Consider the following 26252-nt stretch of genomic DNA (forward strand, 5'->3'; position numbering starts at 1 on the left):
TTTTTTAGCTGAATGGGAGACCAAATGTGTTTTCAAATCTGAATTTGCACAATTTGTGTATGCTATGGTCAGTTTATTAAATATAGCTCTATCTTGAACCAGGTAACAATGATTTGATGACTAGATTTTTATTATTTTTGCTATACCACAAGTTTTTGTCCCCCCCTCCCACCCACAAATACAAACATTTGATTTTTTTTAATAAATGATCTGCAACTAGTATAGATTTTTGGACATTCTGCTAAACAAAGATTATGCTTCATGCATTTTTTACAAATGCAATAAGGCCAGAAACCATATTTACTAGTATGTATTACATGCTACAAGTACCCATCCTTGAGTTAAGAGTCAAGCTATTAATCCTGATTGACTACACACAAGGTAAAGTTTGAAGAACTTTACAAAAAATTATTTCAATGAAAACCTTTTTTAAAGAAAATCAGTTGCTGACATTTTTATCTAGGCAAAAATTCAAAAGAAAAAAATATAGGCTTCAGTCTTATGAAATTAACACATTAAGATTATACCAGAAGACAGGTGGCAAAGTGTTTCATTATCTAAAGCTATAGCAATCAGTTTACATTCACATACATTTGAAATAAAGCATGCTGCTAATAATAAACTTCACAAAATGTCCTTTGTTTAGATTTCTTAACTATCTACTTGCATTCCTCAAAGCTTTTGATGTCTTATTATTCTGAGTAGTTTTTTGTACTAGCCTGAATTTAGTCTTTTGACTGGCAAACTTGAGAAGTTGTTATAATTAGATTGTTGAGTTACAGTTATAAATACTATTTGTTTACTTTTAGTTGGATTCAAGAGCAGTTCAATTGCTATAACCAGTTTTCTGCTTTTGTGAAGTAAAACATTAGGTGATCTTAGAGCTATTTGAAAAGGCTGCACACATTAATGTTTGGTCATCTATGTATTAGATTTGATTGGCTGAACCAGAGGCTGTATGCATCTCATTAATGAAGAAGTTAAACTCCTAAGGGTCCTCAGTATCACAACCCCCCCCCCCCACACACACACACAAACTTCAGTCGAGATGATTTGCCAGAACTTTTTTGAAACTACCCAAAATCCATTCTCCCTAGTCTTGTCAAACTCTTGCCATGCCAGGGCCTTCAGCGAGGTGACAGCCACAGCTACAACCATCAGTCAGTCAGATGAAGAGACCTCACTAGCACCACTGTGTGAAAGACATTTTTCTTTAACCTAATGGCTTTTTTCCATTCCTTGTACCTAGCTCTTGGTCCTAGGGTTACTTTTTTGACAAACAATGACCTCTCTTGGATCCTCAGTTCCATGTTGCTCCTCAACTGTTGATTTTGTTTTTCTTTACCACACCCTAGTTAGAAATCTTGTAACCTCTGCAATCATGTGGAAGATGCTCTTGCAGACGTAAAATCTGAACTCATTCTACAAAGAAGTATTTACTAAACATGAATAGGATACCCTAAGTATTATTCTAGTTTTCCCATGTCTAACTGCTTCCTTGATCAAGTGTTGAGACTTATCGCCAGATAGTAATCAGCTGACTTCTCTGCATCTCTCTCATCTGAGCATTCAGAGGATACAATTATTGGTCTGATGACACAGTTTCAAATACAGTTGTTGACCTATTGTCCAAGGTACTCTTGCTATCCCTGTGTTTGTGTATAATGGTTGCTATGAACAATCTGCAACTAGAGCAAAACTCCAAATAACAATTTGGAATTTGGTTTAAGATCAGGCAAGCCTTTTGTCTCAGTTATTCCTTACCAGGAGTCTTCGTTCAATCCTCACATAAATGTTGATATCTTATAGTAGAACTGCAAGACATATGTTGGTTTCCTAAAACCCATTGAGATGACAGCAATTTACAAAAAAAAAAATAAAACCCTGCACAGCTGATACAAGCACAGTTAATTGCACATACCAGCTTTTTTTCTGTTCAAGATTGTGTTAAAATGAGGCTCATGCAATGTGGTAAAATGAGGCTCATGGAATTTACCCTTTTCCACTGTACTGTGATCTCAGAGTTAGTGTATATAATTTGCAGAGAGTGTGAAGGTGCACTCTCTAAGTGGGAGGTATATGTGCAGGCCCTGTTGGCAAAAAATTTATTTTTTTCCTGAATCTTTGTGATTCAAGGTAGTGTGTATTTAAATATGTGTGAGTCAAACTCTTTTAATAGATAGACCCTTAAAGTTTTAATATTGTGATATTTCGGGTCTAGATCAAAAGCACGAAAGATGGAAACCACAAATACAAATATGTCGACACATAAAGAGTGAACTACCAGAAGAGACACCACCTAGTGAGCGAAAACCAAAACATTGAACAGATTTCCCTAACCAACAGCGGCATGCAGGTATACCTAAACTAAGTACAAAAAGTAACATAACACACTTTTGGCAAGCCCCCCACACCCCGCTACTTAAATATACCAACTCCGGGATTGCACTACAGTGGGGGAAAGTGTATATTCCCTTATCCCCAGAATTGCACTGCTGATCAAACAAATCCGTTCGATGTTTTGCTTTTCGCTCAATAGGTGGTCCGCTCTTCTGGTATTTCACTGATAACGTGTCGACGTATTTGTATTCGCAGTTTCCGGCTTTTGTGATTTTGATATACACATAATACTTCTAGGTTTTTTAACCTGCTAAGTGCATAACCTCTAAAATGGATAAATTATCCAAAGACTCATAGATATGAGAAACTAACTGACCACTGCATTCATGGTTTCTAGGGTGGCCAAACAGTCCAAATAGCTTTTTGGTGCAATTTATAAATAACAGATATAGTTTTTGTTTTAGTCACATTGAGGTGGCCTTCTTACTGAAACAGACTGAACTGATCCTAGACAATGATGTGTGAGTATCTCCACATCTGTTGTGAACATCTCTTGAAGTTTATTTTTACAGGAGGAGAACTTGGCTTCCTACACTTAGTCTGGTTTCAGAATCAATAATGCATACATAGGTAGGACCAATTAAATCTTGTTAGTACTTCTCCCCTTCCTGAATCAGCTCTGTTCCACCACTAAATTAATATTCTTTTCCTAAGAGGCAGTTTCTCTCGCCAAGGTTTAGCCTTCCTTGCCTCTTGGTTATCATCACTCATGAAATTGCCTCTCACTCTTTGCCTTTTGAGTAGATAGCTAACAGCATGATTTGATCTGAGCATATTAAGCCTAATTGTGTCCTTAGCAACCAGTCACTGAACACCAAACACTGTCCTCAGACTTGGCACTAGAATTAGAAGCCACTGTCTCCATTCATGTAGGACTCATAAATTCTAAGCATGGTGATGATTGTGAGCTGGTTATCTCTCTCCATTGATATGACATACCTACAGCAAGAAGAAGTAATCCACACAAACAAAAGATGTATGGAACAAGGAATAAAATAAAAAATATGCATTGTTGTCATATATGCCAAATAGAAACTCTCATATACATGTTACAGTATAGCCAGTAACACGTTAAAAACTGAAATGGTGGTCAGGGATCATGGCACATTGGTTAACAACTCACTCTCCCTTGACCATGTGGACCAACATTAGTTAAGAACTTATTCAATCCAGAATAACTGTTAGCTTCATTTGACCTGGAAGAAATACTTTGAATTATCACTCACTTTACTTGACTCAGATTAAACCAGTTATAAAGTATGATGTCCCTTTTGGTATGTATAAATACAGACATACAACACAGGTAGCAAGACCCCATAAGATCAATCATAGCTAAAAGGATTACTGATCTAAAGACCATTGGCTGCCAAGATGTGCTTGAAGCCCTTTCCTTATAGTCAACACCTAATGGACTCCTATGTGGAAATATATGCCTTTCATACTAAGCCATTAAGGCCGCAACCCAACTTGATGCCCTGCATCTCCACACAATAAACAGCTCTAATAACATTTGACTAAAGGATTTAAATCTACACTCACATATAAATAATACATGCTGGAAGGATAGATATTACCTAACACTTCCTGATTTGTATAACAAATTGCCTTAACACATAAACTGTGTGATACCTTCACATACTTCAAAACGAACCTTGAAGATTGGATGGACATCTGCAAACTCTTTCATTACCTGACCTATTTTGCCCTTCTAGAAGTGGAGGGTACATCATGTTGATGGGTTTTAGAAATGCATAAATTGTCTCTTGGCTTACTTGCTTTGTTGGAAGGCATTCAGAAATGCTGCTTATCTGACTCTTCCTGTCCTGTGTTAATGTTCTTCATCAGCAATGACAATAAAGGTAAAAAAAATTGAAGCAGTAACTGAAATGTAACATGAATATGGGATACATTTCCCTGCTGGATATCTGGGCATAGGTGGTAGCACTGCCCCTGGTAGTGCTCATATTGCACTCCTCTGATCTAATCACTGCTCTACATTACCTACTAACAAATTCATCATAAGTTGGGAATGATTTCATTTATTTTGTCTGCATTTTGTTTTCTTAATTTATTTCAGCTGACAACAAATCAGAGGAATTATGTCTGTACAGAAGCTATGGTATGATGGAGCAGAAAAGATTATTTAGGTTTCCTACTGAAATGCTGACCTTGGAAATGCTGAGTGCCAGGAGAAGGGTGAATTTCTCTTCTAATTTAAACTTCTTTTTTGGGAGGTTCAAGCACCCCTCCCAAACTTATATATACTGACTCCAAGATTCCCATACCTTGAAAAACAATGGTATATTCTGAGAAATGGCATCTTGACTTATTATATGTAAGTCCGATCTTTCGGACATTCAGTCTCCATATTTTGAGACTCACTCTAGGGGGTATCAACATTTCAAAACTTTACTAATTATTTAATTTCTTTGATCAGAACTGTATGCATAAAGTAGAAAGTAGCCTATTACTACAGGATAATAAATGAGACTTGTATCTTAAGATGTTTTCAGATGTGCTGGTTATATAGTTACAGAGCAATCAGACTCTACATATTGCCACTGGAATGTATTAACAGGCTTTTGACTAATGCACATTACAATTAGAATACAAGCAAGTCTGCCACAAAACAGTGTTACTATGTATCAATTATAACACAAACAGTAGAATGACGTAAGAATGATTCGAGAAAGTGTTGAAGTTATAAACCAATCCAATAATAATGGTTGCTAGAGAAAAAATAGACTGAAAGTAGTCTTCTAGCAAAATAGAGACTTTTTACCTTGGGCAGAGTAATATCAGTTATATTACTATGACTGATTGCTCTAATGCATTTAATGATAGAAAGCATACATTTATTTTGTGTATGGCTAACCCTTTAATAAATGTGCCAAAAAGGGAAGAAATGCGGCATGCAGATCTGCTCAACTGATATCAGTGATGATTCATTAACTAAGATACGTGGAAAGTTATCCTAAATAATAGATGCACAGCAGAGAATGGAGGTTAGAGGGGGCCAAACATGGTGATATAGGTTGTATTTCTCTACCATAGCCACTGCATGTATCCTGCAAAGTCATGACTTATGCTTTGCTGTTCTTCCAAAAAGTCTTTCATCAATAAAACAGTTAAGTTCCTTTTATTAGTTATAAGAATGTTTTCTTGTCATAACACAACCCAAAGTTTATTTATTTCATTACTTAGATGTCTTGCCTCAGTTTTCTCCTGTTTTATACTTTAGATTTTTTTCTCTTCCATCATTATTCTGATCACTACAGTTGCTGTATTAGAACATCCCAGTAAATTATGAGAAAAACTACTTATTTCTAACAGGGTCTTGACTGAGTATCAAAAGTTCCAAATAGGCCTGGCTTAACATTACTGAGAAAATTATATTTTAATAAATGACTGAGAAATATCAGTAAACTAGATTCCACTTGGTTGTGCCAATGTCAGCTTGTCATTGATTTCTCATTATTGCTTGTTTTCTGTATTATCTTCTCTAGGGAAGCAGGTGGTTCTATTGATTATTACCTCAGTTCCTAAGTTTCTGCATTAGCTTGCTGTCTCCATAAGTACTAGACATATGTCATGTATGAGGTCTGTTGAGTAGTACTTAACACCCCCCGCCGCATAATTTTGTACATTGCTGTAGTGTGTGAGTTCTGCTTGAATCTCATGGGGATAGTTTCTCTTCATGGACCTTTTGATGTCTGCACAAACCTGAGACAAATTGCCTAATGATACACTTAACTAGTGTTGCTCAGTTCTCCAATTACTTGTCTCATGCTAGTATTTTTACTTTCTGTCTTCTAAATTACTACTACAGATGTTTGAGAACATACAGTCTTGGGAAAGGGCAAGATTTTGACCCTGATTTTATTTTATTGTCACAAGTACAGTTGCCATCCATTATTTCTCTTTTTCCACAGATTCTCTGTGCTTCTCTTTTAATTACTGTCTTTTTTATTTAAACTGTTTTAAATGATTCAGGGACCATTGCTTCGCAGATCTATATTTGTCAAAAATCAGTTTTACAGAACACATTAGATAAAAACCTTGGAGCCATGCTGTTTGTCAGAGCGTTTACATTTAAAACATTAAAACTGAGAATGTATCGAGAGAGTAAGCCTCTAATTTACCTGGGATACAAGGGCATCTGCAAGCAGGTGCAAGGGGGTGCACTTGCACCCCCCCTGGAATCGACTGGCCAGGCGATTAATTTACTTCTAATTAAAAAAAAAATTTTGTAAGGGCGTTGTTCTTTAAGAATGCTCTTTGCATCCAGTCGTTCAAATGGAACAGGTACTTGTGCATGGGTGCTGGAACCATAAAGCGACAGGGAGGGAATGCCCCCCCACTTTTAAAGCAGCAAGACGTGTAAAGACTCATGCATGCATCGCACACTATTTAAACAGAAAAGTGCACAGAAAAAATGGTGGCAGATCATCCACAGTAAGGAGAGTTTCCCCCAAGGCTGTGTGTTCCGTTTATTATTTACTGCATCCATTCAGTAGCTGGTGTGCTCCATTTATTATCTGAGTAGCTGGTGTGTGCTCTGTTTATCATTTTAGTAGCTAGTGTTACTGGTGTACAGACAGTTAATACAGTGGGTTTGTTCGGTAACAAATGTTACGCTATGCTGTCTATGCTGTAAATATTTAACTGCTAGAGGATCAATACTATGGCGTTTATGCAGGTGAGATCATATGATCAATATAATTAATCAGAAAGTATAAAACAGTCATTGATGTTTGTTATAAATTGTATGGTTTACTACTCTCATTACATCACCATAAAAGATGGGTCTCAACGCAGATTCAGTTTTTGAAAACTGAACAGTTGATTGCTACTGTCCACAGTCTGCAGTACTCCTGATTAGAGACTAAAGTTTATGGAGTTGGTAGTAACTTCATGGAGTACAGGATGCGGAAATAAACTGTAGACACTATTCCTCTGCATGGGGAAACCATGTTAACTCTACTTAATTGTTGGGTTTAGAAAACTGCAGCACCGGCTATTGAGTGATGCCTCATAAAAGATGGGTCTATGACTGAGTTTGCATGGTCTTTAGGCTGACTTTGCCATGATCGCACATTACAAATGTCTGTATAAAAAAAATTGAACATAAAGGAAAAAGAACAGAAAATTTTCATTTCCAGATTTCATATTATCGTCTGTGTTTTCTTGTTTTTCTTTTGCTTCTCTGTCTTCTAATATGGATCTTTGGATCCCTCACTAAGCCAAGGAATAATAGGACCTGAACATGGAAGAAAACATGCTCATCTGTTTTGTAGTCTACAAGCATTGCTAATTGGCGACATCAACCATTTTCTCCAGGGCAGAAGTGTCATACAGTTTAATGACAGTTATCATCTCCATCAGCTGAAGGGAAGCTTCTAGCTTTTTTAATACTTACAGATTCTCTGCTTCTTTCATAGCTTGGCAGGCTTTATGTTGCAGACAAACCAGCACTGTAGCTGGTCTTTTCAGACTTTCTCGAAGTGGTGGTGTGTGTGTGCAAGGGAGGGATGACTGTTCATTAGTCTTTATTGTGATATCCCACTGCTATTTACATTAATTTGCAAAATGACTAAGAAGTTGAACTGGGAGGCATATTTCCTTACCTTTTTAACCATATTTTAGTTTGCTTCCATGCTTTGCCTTAATAATGGCGATCAGTTGCTGTAATTGGGCTGAAATAATTCAGGGGCTCCCTCTGTAATGATATTTAACTCTCCGAAATTCAGAGAGTCATTATGGTAGATTAATCTGTCGTTTAAGCTGCATTTATTTATTTTATTTATCCTTTGTTGACCAGGTCAGTCCCATTAGGGTAGTAGCCAGCCTCTTTTCAGGGGACACCTGAGGTAGTATTTATACTAGTACTACTAAGGGAATTTTGGCCAGGGCATCAGGGAACTTCCCCTACTCTTTTTGATAGTTTATGTGGATGTGAAAAATCCTATGGCACCTATCACAAACTCAAGTACATGGGGCCTCTGTTTAATGTCTCATACAAAGGACAACACACTCAGGAGTTCAGCACCCCCATAAACTGCACTGCAGTTTCAATGATATGTGTATCTGTTGTGTAAACTTTTACATAGGGAAATGAAACTATACCACACTGTTGACATGTCTTGTTTCCATTCCAGTGAGAGAGAGAGTTGTCTGAAAGACCAAGTTTAGTTTGTTTGCCTTGAAAACAAATTGCCATTCCATTGCTGGAGACCCCTCCTATGTTCAGACTGATGCCTTTTCATTTTATTTTTCTCCACTGCCTCTCCAGGCCTTAATTGTGCTGTGGTTTGCATTTCACACCCACATAAGCACATGCAGTTTCATTTACTATGGTGCTTCTGTCATCATTCCCACCACACTCAGGAAAACAGCATTTCTTCTTGCATGTGCACACCTGCTGAATTTTGTTAACATTTTATCTTTTATGACACTTCTGAAGCTTCTAAACCTGCTGGTTTGCCTGTCTCTGTCATTTTCTCTTACATTAGCTATGAAATAAGCAAGCATACATGGATTTTCTTCTGAAGTGCTCAGCAGAAAGTTTATTTTTATACACTTTTTCATTTATAACTTATGGCTGGCAGTTGGCGCAGAGGTTTTATGTTATGATCTAGTTCGTGTCTTTCAGGGTTTGACTCCCTTAGCCTTTATTTGCCTACTGTGTGACCACAAGCAAGTCACTTACCCAGATATTACTCATGGGTCACTCCTGAAAAGGGACTGTGTGTCTAGTGGGTCTACCTGGTTAACAAATTGGTATATTATTATTCTTTATTTATTTCTTGCCAAAGGTGCATCAGCACAAGTTGTTGTAAAAAAATTCAGCCTGGTTTCAATCTCTTTACTGCAGTTCAGATTGTGCAGAAAGACATGCCCCCAAGCTGTGGGCATGTTTCCGTGTCACATTTGCATGTGAGTTATCATCTGTGTAGTCTACTTCTTCAACTTTAATGAAGTCTTTGAGTGGAATAAAAAGAGTTGATGAAGGCTGTGGTTCTCAAGCTGAAATATGGGATTGAATAACTATGTGTTGAGACTCGGAGATGAAGATTCTGTCTGTATCATGCATCCGCAGTTCCTGGCATGTATGTTTACAAATGACCTTTGCCTCTTTTGCTTTCTGCCTGTTCTGCAGTGTGTGTGTGTGTGTGTGTGTGTGTGTGTGTGTGTGTGTGTGTGTGTGTGTGTGTGTGTGTGTGTGTGTGTGTGATTTGATAAAGCTTTCTCCTCAAAAGAAAGGCATACTCATTAGAGATACAAGCTTAGCCTTGAAACAAAAATGTAACGCATTTTAGTTTTACTTAATTTTTTGAGAAGAGACTAGCATTTGATATCCAAGAAAATGCTAATGTGGAGTTTTTCTTGATGGCAGAAGCATTCATGCAGCATAACACATTGCTTAAAAATACAGGATGTCTTTAGTTTCTGTAAGTTGTCTAAGGAAAATGTTAATGTAGAGTTTGTCCTGATAATAGAGACATTGTTTGGTGATTTGGGGTTAGAGCCCTGTGAGAATGTTACTGACCGCTGTGACAGAGAAAAAGAGAGGTAGGAGTGTGTGTGTGTGTGTGTGGGGGGGGGGGGTTCATACCATGCAATTATCCAGATTTTTGCCTCATATTTTTGGTTTCTTTCTCATAAAATTGTGTTTTTTGGCAAATCATTGAGGACTGAACTCAGAAAATAATGGCAGACATTTGAGCTTCAGACTTCATATATTTCAGAAAATGCATACTAATGCAAATACTTGTTGTTCTGTCCACTTTCTAAGGAGGTAGGGGGATGAATGTGTGTGACTCATACCTCCCAACTGTATAGATTTTCACTGAATGACCAGATTTTTGCTTTATATTTTTTGTCTGTTCCTCATAAAAATTCTGTTTTTGACAAATCACTGGGATGATCTAAGGATTAAAGTTACTAAATAAATGACATGCATTTAAGTTTCAGACTTGATATCCTTCAGAAAATATATTCTAACACAAATCCTGTTATTCTAGCAACTTTCTAAATGTGTCCCTAGTTTGGGGCCTCCGTGTGTGTGTAGGTAGCATACCCCTCAGCTGTCCAGGTTTTTGCAGAATGTCCAGATGTTTACCCCATATTCCTCCTAAAAACAATTGAAGTTGCTAAATAGTTTTAGACATCAAATTCTTTAGAAAAATGCATACCAACACAAATCCTGTTATTCTAGCAATTTTATAAGTTCATGAAAGCAATATTTATAATCTGTCCCTGTTTATTTTAGGCTTTGTCCAGATTTCTTGCACTAAGAAGTTGAGGTGTGTCTGTGTGTGTGTGTGTGTGTGTGTGTGTGTGTGTGTGTGTGTGTGTGTGTGTGTGTGTGTGTGTGTGTGTGTGTGTGTGTCTGTGTGTGTCTGTCTGTGTGAAAGACAGACAGAGTCAGAGAGAGTGAGAGAAGTGCCCTATTTAGATCTAGCAGGTGGAATTTATTTTCAAGTGCATTTTCAAGGAATTGTGAGCTTCAAGGGGAATAAAGGTTACTGCTGCTCATGCTAGGTCTGCTTAAAATGTGCAACTGTTTTGTTTAGCAAATGGTATCATTATTGCGGTATAGAATTTTAAAGCAGTGTTAGCACAGCAGGTAGCATACTTGCATCTTGATGCAAAAGGCTGTAGGTTCTATTCCTACAGCATGTACATTTGTATTTTAAGGGGGTATGGTACTGCAGTCCTTAGTATGTCTTCTTTGGATGAGACACCTAATAACTATGAACCTCTTTTTCAGCTTGCCACCCATTTCCTATTGCAATATACCAGCTTACCATTTCTTTTAATGTAACATAGGCAATTTATTCTTCAAGGGCAAAAGGCACTGAATTTGTAAATGAAACACTGAAATACAAAGTTGTTTTCTAGCAGCAACCTCTTCATTGGTTTCAGATCTCTTTAATGTGGAACTATTCAGATGACTTTTACTTCTGCAGAGATTCTGCATATTGATTGATATTGGTAGATTGTATGACAGAAGACTGAGTGGCCCTTTATGGTTGAAATGTTCTGAATTGGGCAGGTTGTCATTATTGGTTCATATGCTTTGTTTCATTGCTTAAAGGAAAAATGTTCAGAACTATAAATTTAAAACATACTCTAACAAGTGGTGTTGTATTATACAAGGGATATAATTAAATTATTATATAGTATAATTAATACAGTCAGGAAGGTGAATCAAAGTACTTTTGCATGTTTCTAAAAATGTGTACAAGGAGCCTATGATTTAAAAACAGACCAAAGGTAAACTTACTCTGCCACTGGCCAGATGCATTTTGTTTGAATATGGGTTTCAATGCTGTTTCAGTGAATGTGGGTTTCAAAGGTAGAGAAGTTTTAATGCTAAGTCAGTTTTCATTGTAATAGACTATTGTTTTGTTTAGGTTTAGTAAATGTCTATCAGTGTTTGTGCTATAAATTTTAAAATAAAAGGTGTAAATGAAATCCAAATATATGTAATCATTGTAGAAGTAAAGCATAAAACAGTATGCACACAGAGATTTGAACAGTGTCTAGGACAAATGGGGAGAAATATCCAAGTAATGGGACACTAGAATGGCTGCGTGGGTGAGGGGGGGCTACGTTGGTGGAGGGGATGGGGCTGCATGGGCAGGGCTCTGGGTTTGCACCCCCCTGCAAAAAATCCTGCGGGCTGCCTTGCTGGGATACCTGGCTACGCTTGCATTCTTTACCAGGTTAATGTGAAACCTTCAGATCCACTACTATTTCCTTAAGATACCTATCTTATGGATACCTTAAACACAAACCAAAGATGTTTGCATAGCTGTACTATTTCTCCTCCAATTCCCTACAAATGTCTTAGTTTTTCCTCCAAAATCCATACGTAAATTGAATATTGTGATTTGCTGTCAAACATCTTTATATTACTATCACATTTCTTTAAAATTCTTTGTGTTAGACCATGACTCTATTTCATATATTCTTAATGTAGCATTTTATTAGAATCTTTATATTTGACTTTTGCTCTGTATTGTGTGCATTCTTAGTGTAATATTTAATTAGAACCCTAGGTATTAGAAGAGCACATGTGCTGTCTGATTTTTTATATAGTAGTGTTTTCCTTGCAACTCTATTTATTAGAACATAACTGCCTGTATTTTTATACACATTGTTTGGAACTTTTTCCCAAGACCACAAATGAAAAAGGTCTTATCTTTCCAATTTAGACAAACCAGGTGAGCAAAAATAAATAAACACAAACTGCTAATAACAGCTTTTTATAAATATTAACATAAGAAAACATGGTGTTGCAAAACAAACATTTTATGTCACAGAATAATAAGATGATCACTGTGCTTTCTGTACTCAACAACATCCTGAGGAACAAAGGTGTTCATTCTCACATTTGGATTATTCTCAGTTTTTGAGTTTTTGTTAGTACTTTGTAAATGTTATTGTAGTAAATTCAGTTATTGACTTGGATAACAGGTGTTTTTAACTTTTTCATTCTGGTATTCCTAGAGTCCAGTACTTGAACTGACAGCAAAGTTTCAGCTGTTCTGTTATTTCACTTGTGCTTAATTAAATTGCTAATTTTCCCTGTATAAGGTGCAAAACAAAATCCTTAAATGTTTGTCCTTTTCTGATGCAAAGGTAGGATATCATAAGGAATATACTAATATCTGAAATCATTGTGTCAAAAAAGTAAAAAAAAAACTGATGTATTCTATTAATTTCATGTGTCCATTTACAGAAGGAGTATAACTTGTTTACCTTTTAAGTGCATTTAAAATGTAGAATCCCTGTCTCATACTTTAGTGGTGTCATGCCTTCATGAATGCCTCTGGAGATTCTTTCTCCATCAACCACATTAGTACTCCTTTCAGTGGGTGCACAACTGTCTCTACTAAGAAGTACTTTTGAAGATAGAGGGAGTAATTACTATAATAAGCTGCATGTGTCCCCTCATTCTGTGTTCTCTGATCAGGATGACCCCTTGCCATTTCTCTGACATGACACTGGCAAAAGTATCCTTCCTTATTTACATGTTCTTCTCTGTATCTCCTCTAGTATGTTGATATCCATTCTACTTCATGTCATATAACTTTATGGTATTTATTTCTCAACTCCTTCTAGCAGCCTGATGTTCATTCTTTTTATGGCCTCCTATACTGCATGCAGTACTTAAGGTTTGATCTGACCAGAGACCTGTAAAGATGGCACATTATCTCTCTGCTTCTGCAATCTGCCAACCAATGAATGCAGTGTGACATTATAATTGGTGCCACCTCTGACCCCCTCGTTCCTTCCTTCTTTATCCTTAGTCAGATATCCGAGACAGAAACATTAAATGCTACAGGACCTAGATCTGACCACCTGCTATCTTACTGCAACTCCCCATATCTTGACATCTAACCATGTTGTAGCCCACTTTCTAAGTCGTTGACCAATCACCAGCACCTGAAGTTTTTTTTTTTAGCCATCTGCGAACTACTCAGTCAAAGGTTTTGCTGAAATTCTGGAAGAAACAATCGATGAAGATGCTCTCTAAAGCAAAAAACACAGCATCAATGGGACTGGACGGTGTCCCCGGCTGTGTGCTACACAAACTCAATGAGGAACTAAACCCACACATAAGGCTGCTGTTTAATCTTAGCCTTACTACAGGATACGTACCCAAAGAATGGTGTACGGCAACTGTGGTCCCACTCCACAAAGGCGGTGCTTCTACGGACCCTGGAAATTACCGCCCCATAAGCTTGACGAGCCTTGTCTGCAAAGCTATGGAGAGGATCATAATGGAACTCATAAATAAAGACATTGGGGACCTACAGACACTGGATCCTACCCAATTTGGCTTTGTCAAGGGCAGATCCTGCCTCTTGAACTTGGTCGACTTTTTCGAAACAGTCACTAAGGCCATTGATGAGGGTAAGGCAGTTCACACAGCCTACCTTGACCTAGCAAAAGCGTTCGACACAATACCCCACTCGGGCATCATAGAAAAGCTCACCAGCTTAGATGTAAACCCATATGTCACAAGATGGGTTGCAAACTGGCTCAAGGACAGAACACACAAGGTTAGAGTTGCTGGTGCCATGTCAGACTCTAAGCCGGTCACGAGCGGTGTCCCACAGGGCTCAGTCCTGGGCCCCCTCTTGTTCGGCATTTATTTTTCTGAAGTACAGGCAAACATAGGGGGATTGTGGCTGACAAAATTTGCAGATGACTGCAAACTGGGCACCATAATTGACACTCCATCAGACACAGACATCCTCCAGAGAGGTCTCATAGAAATGGATAACTGGTGCCAGAGCCATGGCCCTAAGCTAAATGCCAAAAAATGTATAGTCATACCCTTTGGGAAAAACAAGGTAACCCCTAATTACCACATAGGTAGTAATCCATTAAACATGGAAGAAGTTATCAGGGACCTGGGGACCCAAGTTGACAGTAACCTCTCTTTTGACACTCACATTGCCAAAGTGGTTAGGAAGACCTTCTACATTGCCCACCTGATCATGAAGGGATTCACATCCAGATCAGGAGAGGTCATTGTACCCCTGTATTCTTCACTTATCAGACCAATGATTGAGTACAACGCCCCATTCGGAATGTACCTTACCCGACACCTGCAGCAGTTGGAAAGACCCCAAAATTCCTCACCAAAAGGATAAAGGGGCTCAAACATATGTCATCACGATGCCCGACTGAAGAAACTCCAGCTCTATTCAGTCGCATACCGTCTGCTCAGAGGTGATCTGTGCCTGACATACAAGGCCATGTCCAACCCGGAATTAATGGACATGCTCCACCTCAAAAAATCCAAATCCACCAGAGCCACGAGAGCAAGAGACTTAAACCTCAACACGGATATAAATAGGACGTGCTGGAGGGACAGATTCATCACCCAGAGACTCCTTACACTATGGAACAGAATCCCAGTCCATGTGTGGCAGAGCCCCTCACTGACTCTGTTCAAGAGAAATCTTGACGAGTGGATGGGAGATCGTAGGTTTACCCCGGGAATCATCTCTGTATCACTGCTGGACAGAGGCACAGCAAACTAATGGGTATAGTATTCTCATCCTAAGGGGTGGTGAAAGCCACACACACTCTGGCTAGGCTTATAAATGCCATAGGGCAGATAGCCTAGTATGAACCTGTGAACCTATGAACCTATGAAGTTATTGTGTCAAATTTACTTGAATCTCAGTCATATAACAATGAATAAGGTTAGACAGATAACTTCTTGCTGTCAGTCCTTGTTGTTTGGTGCGTCGGACGTTATTGTAGTACAGGATTACTATCTTTCCCATTGTGATCCTCACCATGACTTTATTGCTGCTGCTGTTAAGTTAACAGGCCTGTAGCTCCAAAACTTTTCTTAGCTTACACAAAAGTGAAGTGTCTGCTGTCCCTCAGCCATCATGTACTTCTGCATTAGCAAGTCATGTGTTTAAGCTTTTCACCAAGGGGTCTATTGTCATGCTTGCAGTAGATCTGAATAACCTTGTAGCTGTCCAGTTGAGTCATTGACCTTTACCCTCTCTATGGGTTGACAGATCCCACTCAATTATTTCTTTATCCTGATGTTTGTCTACAAATCTCCCTACTCTGCTCTGCCTTAGATCCAGTGCAGCATCCTTTCCTTGCTTTTCTTTTGATGAACACTACAGATTCAGTTCACAACCTCGGCTTTTTACAGTAGTCAGTGATCTCATTTCCATCTTTGGTCTGCCCTTGACTTCTGTTTCCTCTAATATTCTTTCTGCTCACTCCCTCTCAACTTTTTAGTGCCATCACTTCTCTGTTGCCCTTATGCTATTTACATTGTATGAGTACCGTGCAGTTCACCGTATCTCTTGCCATAACTGCTAACTATGTCAACTATGCTCTTTATGTCCTTCCAGAAGCTTTTGTTTTCATACTACCAAAAGTGCTGGTGACATGGTGATTAAACAGCTGCACTGTAGGCTTTACATTAGGCAGCACTATCTTTGCCTGGGAAAGCTTACTACAGATGAACCAAAATGGGGCAGGTCTAACTCCTTGGAGGACATAGTGCAATCAGCATCAGAAAAGATGCAGTTTGATTTGATGCTTCAGATCTTGTTTAACATTCAGGATTAATTGTATTTATTTGATTTAAATTTTGTTAACTGAAATGAAGGACCGATCACCAAGGACCACTTTCAAGCTTTTCTTGGCATACTGAAACGTAAAAACACTGTACACATATGAGTAGACAGGATGCAGAAAATAAACAAGAACAATAGTAGTGAAGCTTTTTATAACTGTAAGACCCAAGCAAACAGACTAAATTGCTCAATTTTTGAAGTCCTTCAATAGAAATAAAAGTAAAACAAGAAAAGCGATAAATGCAGGGTAGTGGTACTTTAAGAGAAGACTCTAGAATATTTAGGTTAGATAACTTACCATCCTGTACCATGAATAATAAAACTCCTTTAAGATACATTCTCAGACTCTTAATGTGTCATATTTACTCATATATTTCATGTTTATATAGAAGTTTATATACTATATGTATGATTGCATTGTATTGTATGTATTTTCTAGCTTGCGTTCTGTGTGTGTGTGTGTGTGTGTGTGTGTGTGTGTGTGTGTGTGTGTGTGTATGTGTGTGTGTTAGCATTTTGACTACATCTTTTACTTTTTACCCCACCTGCATCGAATCTTACAATTATGTTATATGTACTCATTCTGTATATAATTTTAATTAAAAAGACAGTGATGTATTTTCTGTTATTTGAGCCTACGTCATGACTGAAATTGGTCAACAGAACAATTCACTTACCCTGCGAACAAACAGTAAATAAATAAATTAATAGATTTAGGAGGAAAAAAGACATGCAGCTGCTGTTGCTGCAGACAAAAGGGATAATATAATATTTGAGTAAAAATAGAGAAAGGAGATGACCATTAGTGTGAAATCAAAGCAGAAATTGAGATTAAATTAACAGGTATTTTGTTTGGGATTCTCTAGTTATTCCACTTTGTTTTTCTGTCAAGAATGTAAGGGCTCTGATGCAATTACTATCCAAGTCCTTCTGTGAAATAGCATCTGCGACTTTCAACCTGCCAAAAAAAGATTTTTTGGCAAGAATCATTGTCTAAGCCACAAAAGGGTTACTTACTTTGCCAATTGAAATACTGTTTTGCTTAGGAAAGAAACCTGTGGTGAATTTCAGAGCTACAGATATGACTGAGAAAGAGCTCAGGGAGAATATTGAACTGAAATGCCAGACTGTTTTGGAAAACAAAATGACCTAGGAGATGTATTTTATAAAATGGTGTATGCGAGGTGCTGGCTAATTTAAATGTCACTGATAATAGAATGTAACATTCTTCCACTGCAATTTTGTTGAATGGAAATAAAGGTATGCTAAAATACTTGGGACAGCCTAAACATTTTTTTTAATTTGATGCTGATGATCATTTGGTACATAATTGTCCTAGAAAAGATGCACACAATGTGGAGAAATTGGACTTTCGATTAAAGACTGTAAACTGTGGCAGACAGGGACACTTTTCACTTCAGTGTGAATTATTGCTTGAATCTGCTGGAAATGATAAAACCACTTTGTTGAGGGGGAAATTATTTTTCATGATGCCGATTTTTCTAAAATGCTACAAATGAACTGTAGGAGGAGAAACTAAATGAAATGCAGAATGAAAACAAAACAATAGTATATCATGGGAAAAGTACAGAGAAACAGTAAAATGTGCAAACTCAAAATCTATATGCATTTTAAGGTAGAATCAATTGATACTACTGAGGAAAGGTAAGGAAAATATTTTGTTACAGCAAAATGAAATCACACAAAGGGGAATGAATCACATGAATGTTATTACAGTAAATGTTAATTGCAGAAAGAGTAAGTAAAGTCATTTAATGGTGTTGAGCTAAAAGGTATGTTTAGAAGAAACTGGATTTTTAGTAATGTGCAAAAATTATAATTGTCTGCTGAAGATGTGCGCTTTGTGATGTCAGATAAAGGGATAACGTGCATATAATAATTATGATATATGCATACACTAATGTTAAAGAGAAAGAGGGTATTTTTGTGGAAACAGAGTATGTAAGAGTTAAAAGGGTTATAATAGTACTAGGATTCATTAGCTATAATCTGTGAACATTTGTAGGAACGGTAAATGAGAATATAAAGACATGTTTAGACATAATAAAATATGGAAACTTAGTTGTGTACATACTGAAGAGAACATTTTAAGATGGAAAAGATTATTTTGTTAGAAAGAATATATTTTTTTGACTATAAGGTTATATAGGTTGATATAGGTGATGATAAATATTGGATAATAAAAGTTAAGGGCATAAAGAGACTCACTATGGATACTAGAAAGACAGAAGAAGTTAAGAAGGAAATGTAAGGACCGTCGCTCTCTGTGGCTTTTTTCTATAGCTTAGTCATTCTGGTAGATAGTGTTGATGGAGAAATACTAAAAGGCATATATGAAGATGAAAAGGTATTTTTAGAGGAAGAAAAAAGTTGCATATGTCAGCACGCAGGAACTCATTAAATCCGAGTGACGACTCCCGGCGCAACTGCAGTTAACTCCCACTGAAGTCTCAAAATGTCAAATATTGCTTGTTCATATTTGCATCAATAATTCTAAAACTATGCTATGTACAAGGTTTTAAATCATTTCATCTTAAAGCTTACAGTATAGCAAACTCAACTACATTAATATTTGGCCTCTGTCTAGTGCAGGTAAATATATATTAACTGTTGGTTTTATGATATTAATTTATATAGCTATAATTTTTACATTTTTCTAAATATCTCAACAACCAGGTAACAAAGACAGAACTTCTTAGCCTCATATGAAAGCTCTCAACAAGATTAATACAGTGCTGCTGACAGTATGTGTGCAACCTGAGAGGCTGATGGGTTATTGTACGTTGTTTACAAAATATTACAAATGTAATAGTGTTTACTGTAACATAAAATTCGGTTTAAAACCTTGAACCTAAAGAATACTACCACTGTAAAAATATTTTGTGCTGAAGAGTTTGCCATTTATATTTCTTTCATAACCCCTGTGGTTCCAGAGATATGAACATTTGTTTGAAATTTGAGGACATAATTTGATTCTGTCAAAAGGTTTACATTCCGCCCATTGAAAGTTACAGTGCAAATTTCCTTAGCTCCATTAGAGTGAATGAGTTAAGAGAATGTTTTACATATCAAGGGGAAAGAAATTCTGGAGAAGTAAAGGTGTCTGTGTAATAAAAACCTGGAAAAAAGTATGATAAAGAGGCATGGGGATGATACCATGTTTCAGTTAGAATATCAATGGAGATGAAAAATTACATGCACTGTGGATAAAATGTTAAAATACATTATAACTAAGAGGGTGGTTGAGAGCTGATATATGAGGGGGAGTTACATTATATAAAAGAGATACAGAAGAAAATGAAATGGAGGACAAGAAATCTACAAAGGCATTGATAAGTAAGATTTTATTTATTTATTTATTTTACATTTGTTTACCAGGATGGTCCGACTGGGTACAAGCCCGTTTTCAGTAAAGGCCTGAGGTAAAAAGCTCCATAGCACAGTTACAAAGTTTGATCATCACAAACAAAATTCACAATGTTACAAACAAGTTTCAAAAGTCATAGAAGCAAGAGAAGGGCAGCATACATAGTAACTAATTTGCAGTTTTGGTGGTGTAAGTGCAAAGTATTGTGGACATAGTAGTAGTTATACATACGTAAAAGTAGTTTCTAGGATATAATATCAGGTCTTGATCAGAAACTATAGATTCCTAGTGTGTAGGTAAGTAAGTTATGTTAGTGGTGGAGCAGGATGAACAAGGAAGAGGAGGGTGAAAATAGTAATGAGAGGTAGGTAGAGAGGCAGATATACTGCAGTTAGGGCAGAGACAGTGCAGGACGTAATTAGCAGGTAGAAGTGTAGTGGTAGGAGGACAGTGAGAGGAGCAGGTGTAATAGGTCAGCAAGTTCTAAAGGCAATGACTAGTGCAAGGAAAAGAGAGTAAGGGCCTTGGTGCAATTGGAGAAGATAGAGAAGAACAGTAAATATGAGTAGATTAAGGTGGTAAAAAGTAAATATGGAGAGCACATTAAGGCCAGATGGACTAGACTACACATTTTATGCAAATATGGGGAGGGTTATGCAAAATTAAGCAGTAGTAGAACTTATGAATAAATGCTTTGAACAGGGGATAAGAAACAGTGAGGTAAGTAAAGGGGTAGTAATTTTTATTTTTTTTTAAAACGTGGAAAAAATATATAAGACATTGTAGACTGACAACGTTACATAATGTACATTATAAGTTGTTCATGAAAATATTATAGAAAAGATATGGTAAAGTAATAGGGGAAGGGCTTTATGAAGACATTTATAGGAAGGGGGACGACAAGGTGAGAGATGTTGATTCTAGGAGACTTCAACACTGACTGGCAATCTTGCTCTAGAAACCACCCAACCCATCATGTAAATCTTCATGGCTTCATCCAACTAGTCCAGTCACTTACTAGGATAAATAACTCCAACAAACACACTACCCTTGATTGGATACTAGTCAATAAGAGCCCCTAGTCATATATAACAGGTTGCTTATCTGACAGCCTCAGTGATCACTCCCCAACCTTCTTACTAAGAAAACACCTTTATAAAGCAAAACCCATCATCTACCATCAAATACGCAAAAAAACTAACTTCAACCCTCTGTCATTCAGCTCATCCCTAAAAGACTGTAACTGGCAACCTCTAAAATACCTCAAACTAGATGACGCAGTTGACTACTTTAATAAAACATTCCTAAGCATTCTTAATTACCACGTCCTCATAAGACTTTCCCGAACTGGAGCCCAGCAATCCCCATGGCTACAGAAAAACACGAAGTCTGAAATGAAAAATAAGAATAAAGCGTGGGACAACTGGCACAAAACCAAAACCCCCTCTACTAGGCAAAAATTCTTAGAACTACGCAATAGAACCAAATAGCTTATAAAACAGGACAAAATCCAATACTACCAGTCTGCCCTTACCTCCTCCCAACATAACCCCAAACAATTCTGGTCCTCAATAAACTCCATCCTCCACCCAGGAAAAGCAAGTACACCCACTCCTAACTTAACTCACTCCTCCGAAAATATTGCTACCTTTTACAACAATCACTTCACACAAACTGTACTATCACTAGCTAGACAACACAATCCCCCCCCCCATAAACCCACACCATCAACTAGAACTAACAGTCTCCCAACTTGCTTCTCTTTCTCTCCTGTTCCTACCTCCAAAATGAAATGACTACTAACTAAACTTAAAACCACCAGATTGGTAGCAGACGACCTCCCAGGTGAATACATTCAACTTGCAGCTGACACTCTAACCTACCCCGTATCACTCTTGATTAACAGATCTCTGTCAGAAAGGTATGTTCCTACACTATGGAAAGTCTTACACATAATTCCCCTACACAAAGGAGGCCCCTCCACAGATCTAACCAATTACTGCCCCATAGCTATTCTCTCACCACTCTCCAAAATACTAGAGAGATGTATTCATTACTATGTTTCAGATCACCTCCTTGCCAACAACCTCTTCTCCAACACACAACATGGTTTCCGACCTAACCATAGCACCACCACTGCCTTACTTTCTTTCTCTAACACTATACTACAAAATAAAAATGCAGGTTATCTCTCCTCAGCTACCTTCCTAGTCCTCTCTAAAGCTTTCGACATGGTCCTGCACAAACAACTCATCTCTCTTCTCAATAACCTATCCTTCTCTTAACTAGTCATCAACTGGTTTCAGAGTTACCTATCTGACCGCCAACAAGCAGTTGTTTGGCAGGACAACCTATCCCCCCAACTATCAGTCACCAAGTTCCCCAAGAGTCCATCCTGTGACCCCCTACTCTTCTCTATTTTCAACAATAATCTAGCCTCAGCCACAACACATGGCACACTCATACAATACGCAGATGACTCGACCATCATCTGCACAGCCCACTCCCTACCAGAACTGCAATAAGTCACACAGGAAGCATTTTCTTCTATTGAAACTTGGTTATCAGATGCCCAACTAATACTCAACCCAAACAAAACAAAATTACTAATTTTCCAACCCACCAAACTTACCCTAGACAGCTCTCACTTTAACATCACAGCAAAAGACAATACCACCATCCATCCTACAGAACATACCAAATTACTAGGAGTAGAAATAGACAATAAACTGAACTTTGACATTCACATTTCCATGACCATTAAAAAATTGCACAAAAAATAGGAGCATTATATAGAAATCAGCAACTACTTACCAAAGCAGCTAAAATTTTGGTAGCAAATTCTCATCTTATCTCTACCCTAGTCTACGCCTCTCCAATATTTACTAACCTTAGACAATGTGATCTAAATAAGCTCAAAACCTGCTACAACTATATCACCAAATTCACCACAGGGGCTTCCTACCATACTCACCACTGTCTCTCACTAGCAGAACTGGGCTGGCTAGAGCTCCCCCACCTCCTTCAATGGTACCAACTCACACTCACCCACAAACTAATAAGCCAACCACTAAAAGTCCCATCCCTCCAGAATCTACTCCAACTCTACATAACCATGAGACCATTAAGATCCAGCCACAAAAACCTCCTACAGGTCACAAGAGCCATTAACTCTGCTGGAGAGGCATTATTCTACTGCACTATATCCAAATTCTGGAATTCCCTCCCATCCTCAATTACCTCTCTAACTTCTTGCATCCACTTCAAATCCTTACTAAAATCACACTTCAAAACTTGCCAGATATGCCCTTGCAACCCCCTAATACCATCCACTCCCCCTACCTATCTCAGCCCCCTATCAACAACCTACTCTTAGCAAGCTTAGCTACTCATGTTCCCAGCTACCTACTACATAATACTAACTTCTTGTAGCAACAACTGCTAATGGCTGTTATGTACCTCAAAAACAGATTGAATCAATTGATCACTGATGAATATCAACTACATTTGTAACCATATTTAGTATATGTCACCATATTTTAAAATTGTACTATGTTCTACATCTGTTTTACATCTGTTTTCTTCTTGTCTTGCATTCTTAACTGGACTAATGTCTATATTTAAATGCTATGTTTTTTAACTGTATAATGCAAATAATACTTAATGTGGAGCTTTTCTCCCCGGACCTCTGCTGAAAATGGACCTGTGTCCAGTCAGACTCTCCTGGTCAACAAATGTAAATAAATAATAAATAAATAAATAATAAGAGATGGTTGACAGTATTCTGAGAGAAGAAAATGGGTGTAAGGTAATTGGCTGTGATATGGAAATCACATTTGAAAGTGCAGAGCATAATAACATGTTAGATATTATTCAAAACGTGCAGATTGGAGATGAAGGTATGAAAGTGGAAAACATGTTGCATTCAGTGTCCATTAATATATGGAAAGAAATAATGGCTAATAGATGGATTGGTACAGCAATGGTGTCCCATGATTAGAGTTTTATCTGCATTACTTATAAATGTGATGATTTTAAGCGAGAGTTTAGATACAGAATGGAAAATAGGAGATGGGGTGAGAACTTTTGTTGTATGCTGATCATTTAGTTATAATTCCTAAGAATAAAGTATGGGTCAAGGAAATTAATTATATAGTTGAGGAAGAATTAAGTAAAGAAGGATTAATGTTCAACAAAGGAAAAAGTGCAACAACTGGAAATGCTTTAAAACTTGAGGGGGGTATATTTCCCAGACTGTGAGGTAGTTATAATAGGGGTTATGTTTAGGAAGGCAGATGTAGAAGGAAAATGGAAAGAAGTATTAGGAAAAGAAAAAAGAGTCAAATAAATGTGGGCAGCATTTCAAATGGCTTTTGCAAAATATATGCATTTAATGCATGCATACATATTGAGGAAATTGGGATAAATAGCACTGTCCAAATCTCCCCTTCAGATAAATGATCACACCAATTAGAATAAAACAACCTTTTTATTTAAACAACTTATTACATGTATAAATTCCTTAACATTCAAAACGTCTTAATTTCACAATATAAAAAGTTTTCACTAGGCAACATTACCCATTCACATCCACTTAAACCTGACGAAAAGTAACCCTGAAATCAATCTGCTCACTTAAAACCTAAAATCACATTAGAAGCAACATGATTCCACTCACTTTTATAACACCCAACAAATAACCATTAAAATATGAACAAATGGGGAACTAAAAGGAGGATGAGGGAAGAGAACACTGGTTCATCTGAACCCACTTTCTCTGCCTACTAGCCTGCTACCCCATACCTAGCTTGAAAAATCCAAGGCACATACAGAAACCAAACTATAACTCTGAAGGGTCCTGGATAGTGGGATCAACACAACCACACAAAAAGTTTGACCCCGTAAATCACAGCTAACTTTTCACCTAACTTCTCCCTATCATCTACCTCACCTCCACCTCAACCAATTTCTTACTTCTCTCTCTAATATTTACAATTTCCTCAACAAAATTAAGCATAACCTAACTTCCTTTCATTCCAGGCTCACTTTCTTAACTTTACATTTAGCAATCCGTCCCACTCACCCCTCCTTAAGGCATCTCTGGACACATTAGTCTGTATACAAACATCATTTGTTGTACACATTTCCAATATGTCTAGAAAAAATATCGAGTCACTTGGTATTAATGGTTAAACCCCATTAAAAGATAGGTGCTATATTGTTAAAAAAGTAAGATGAAGAGATTGCTTTAAGAAATCCCATTGTGTATGTAGCTTCATAGGTTCATAGGTTCTAGGCTATCTGCCCAAGGGCATTTTTAAGCCTAGCCAGAGTGTGTCGGCTTTCGCTGCCCCATTGATTAATTAACTGAGCCTCTGTCAAGCAGAACTAATGAAGTGATCCCAGGGGTGTATTTTTTGTTACCCATCCACTCGTCAAGGCTTCTCTTGAAGAGTGTTAGTGAGGGGCTCTGCCTAATGTAGTTAGGAATATTGTTCCAAAGCATGGGGAGTCTCTGTGACAGGAATCTATCCCTCCAGCATGTTCTATTTATTGTTGTAGCAAGGTTTAGCTCACTAGAGCACATGGCTCGCAGTGACTTGGATTTCTTTAGGTGGAGCATGTCCATCAATTCTGAGTTGGACATGGCTTTGTAAGTCAGGCAGAGATCACCTCTGAGTAAGCGATATGCCACTGAGTACAGCTGTAGTTTATTCAGTCGGGCTGCATAGGACATATGCTTGAGGCCAGTAATCCTCTTGGTGAGGTGCTTTTGTGGTCTTTCCAGCTGTTGGAAGTGTCTTGTGAGGTACATCCCAAATGGGGCATTTTACTCTGTGATGGGTCTGATGAGTGACGTGTAGAGGGGCACTATAACCTCTTTATTTCTAGATGCGAACCCCTTAGGAATTAGATGGGCCACATAGAAGGATTTCCTAACTACTTTGGCAATATGATTGTTAAAGGAGAGATTACTATCTACCTGGGTCCCCAGATCTCTTATTACCTCTTCTGTATTAAAGGGGCTACCACCTATGTGGTAATTCATGGGTATTTTGTTTTTCCCAAACGGGATGACTGTGCATTTTTTGGCATTTAGCTTGAGGCCATGACTTTGACACCAGGTGTCTGTCTCAGTAAGGCCTTTTTGAAGGATGTCCATGTCAGACGGAGAGTCAATTATGGTTCCAAGTTTGCAGTCATCGGCGAACTTGGTTAGCCATAGTCCTCCTGTGTTTGCCTGTACTTCTGAGAAATATATGTCAAACAGTAGGGGTCCCAGAACCGAGCCTTGTGGGACACCAGTTGTGACTGGTTTAGAGTCA

The sequence above is a fragment of the Protopterus annectens genome, chromosome 7.part0 (genome assembly GCF_019279795.1).
Source record: "Protopterus annectens isolate FY-2018-M chromosome 7.part0, PAN1.0, whole genome shotgun sequence".
NCBI lineage: Eukaryota > Metazoa > Chordata > Ceratodontiformes > Protopteridae > Protopterus > Protopterus annectens.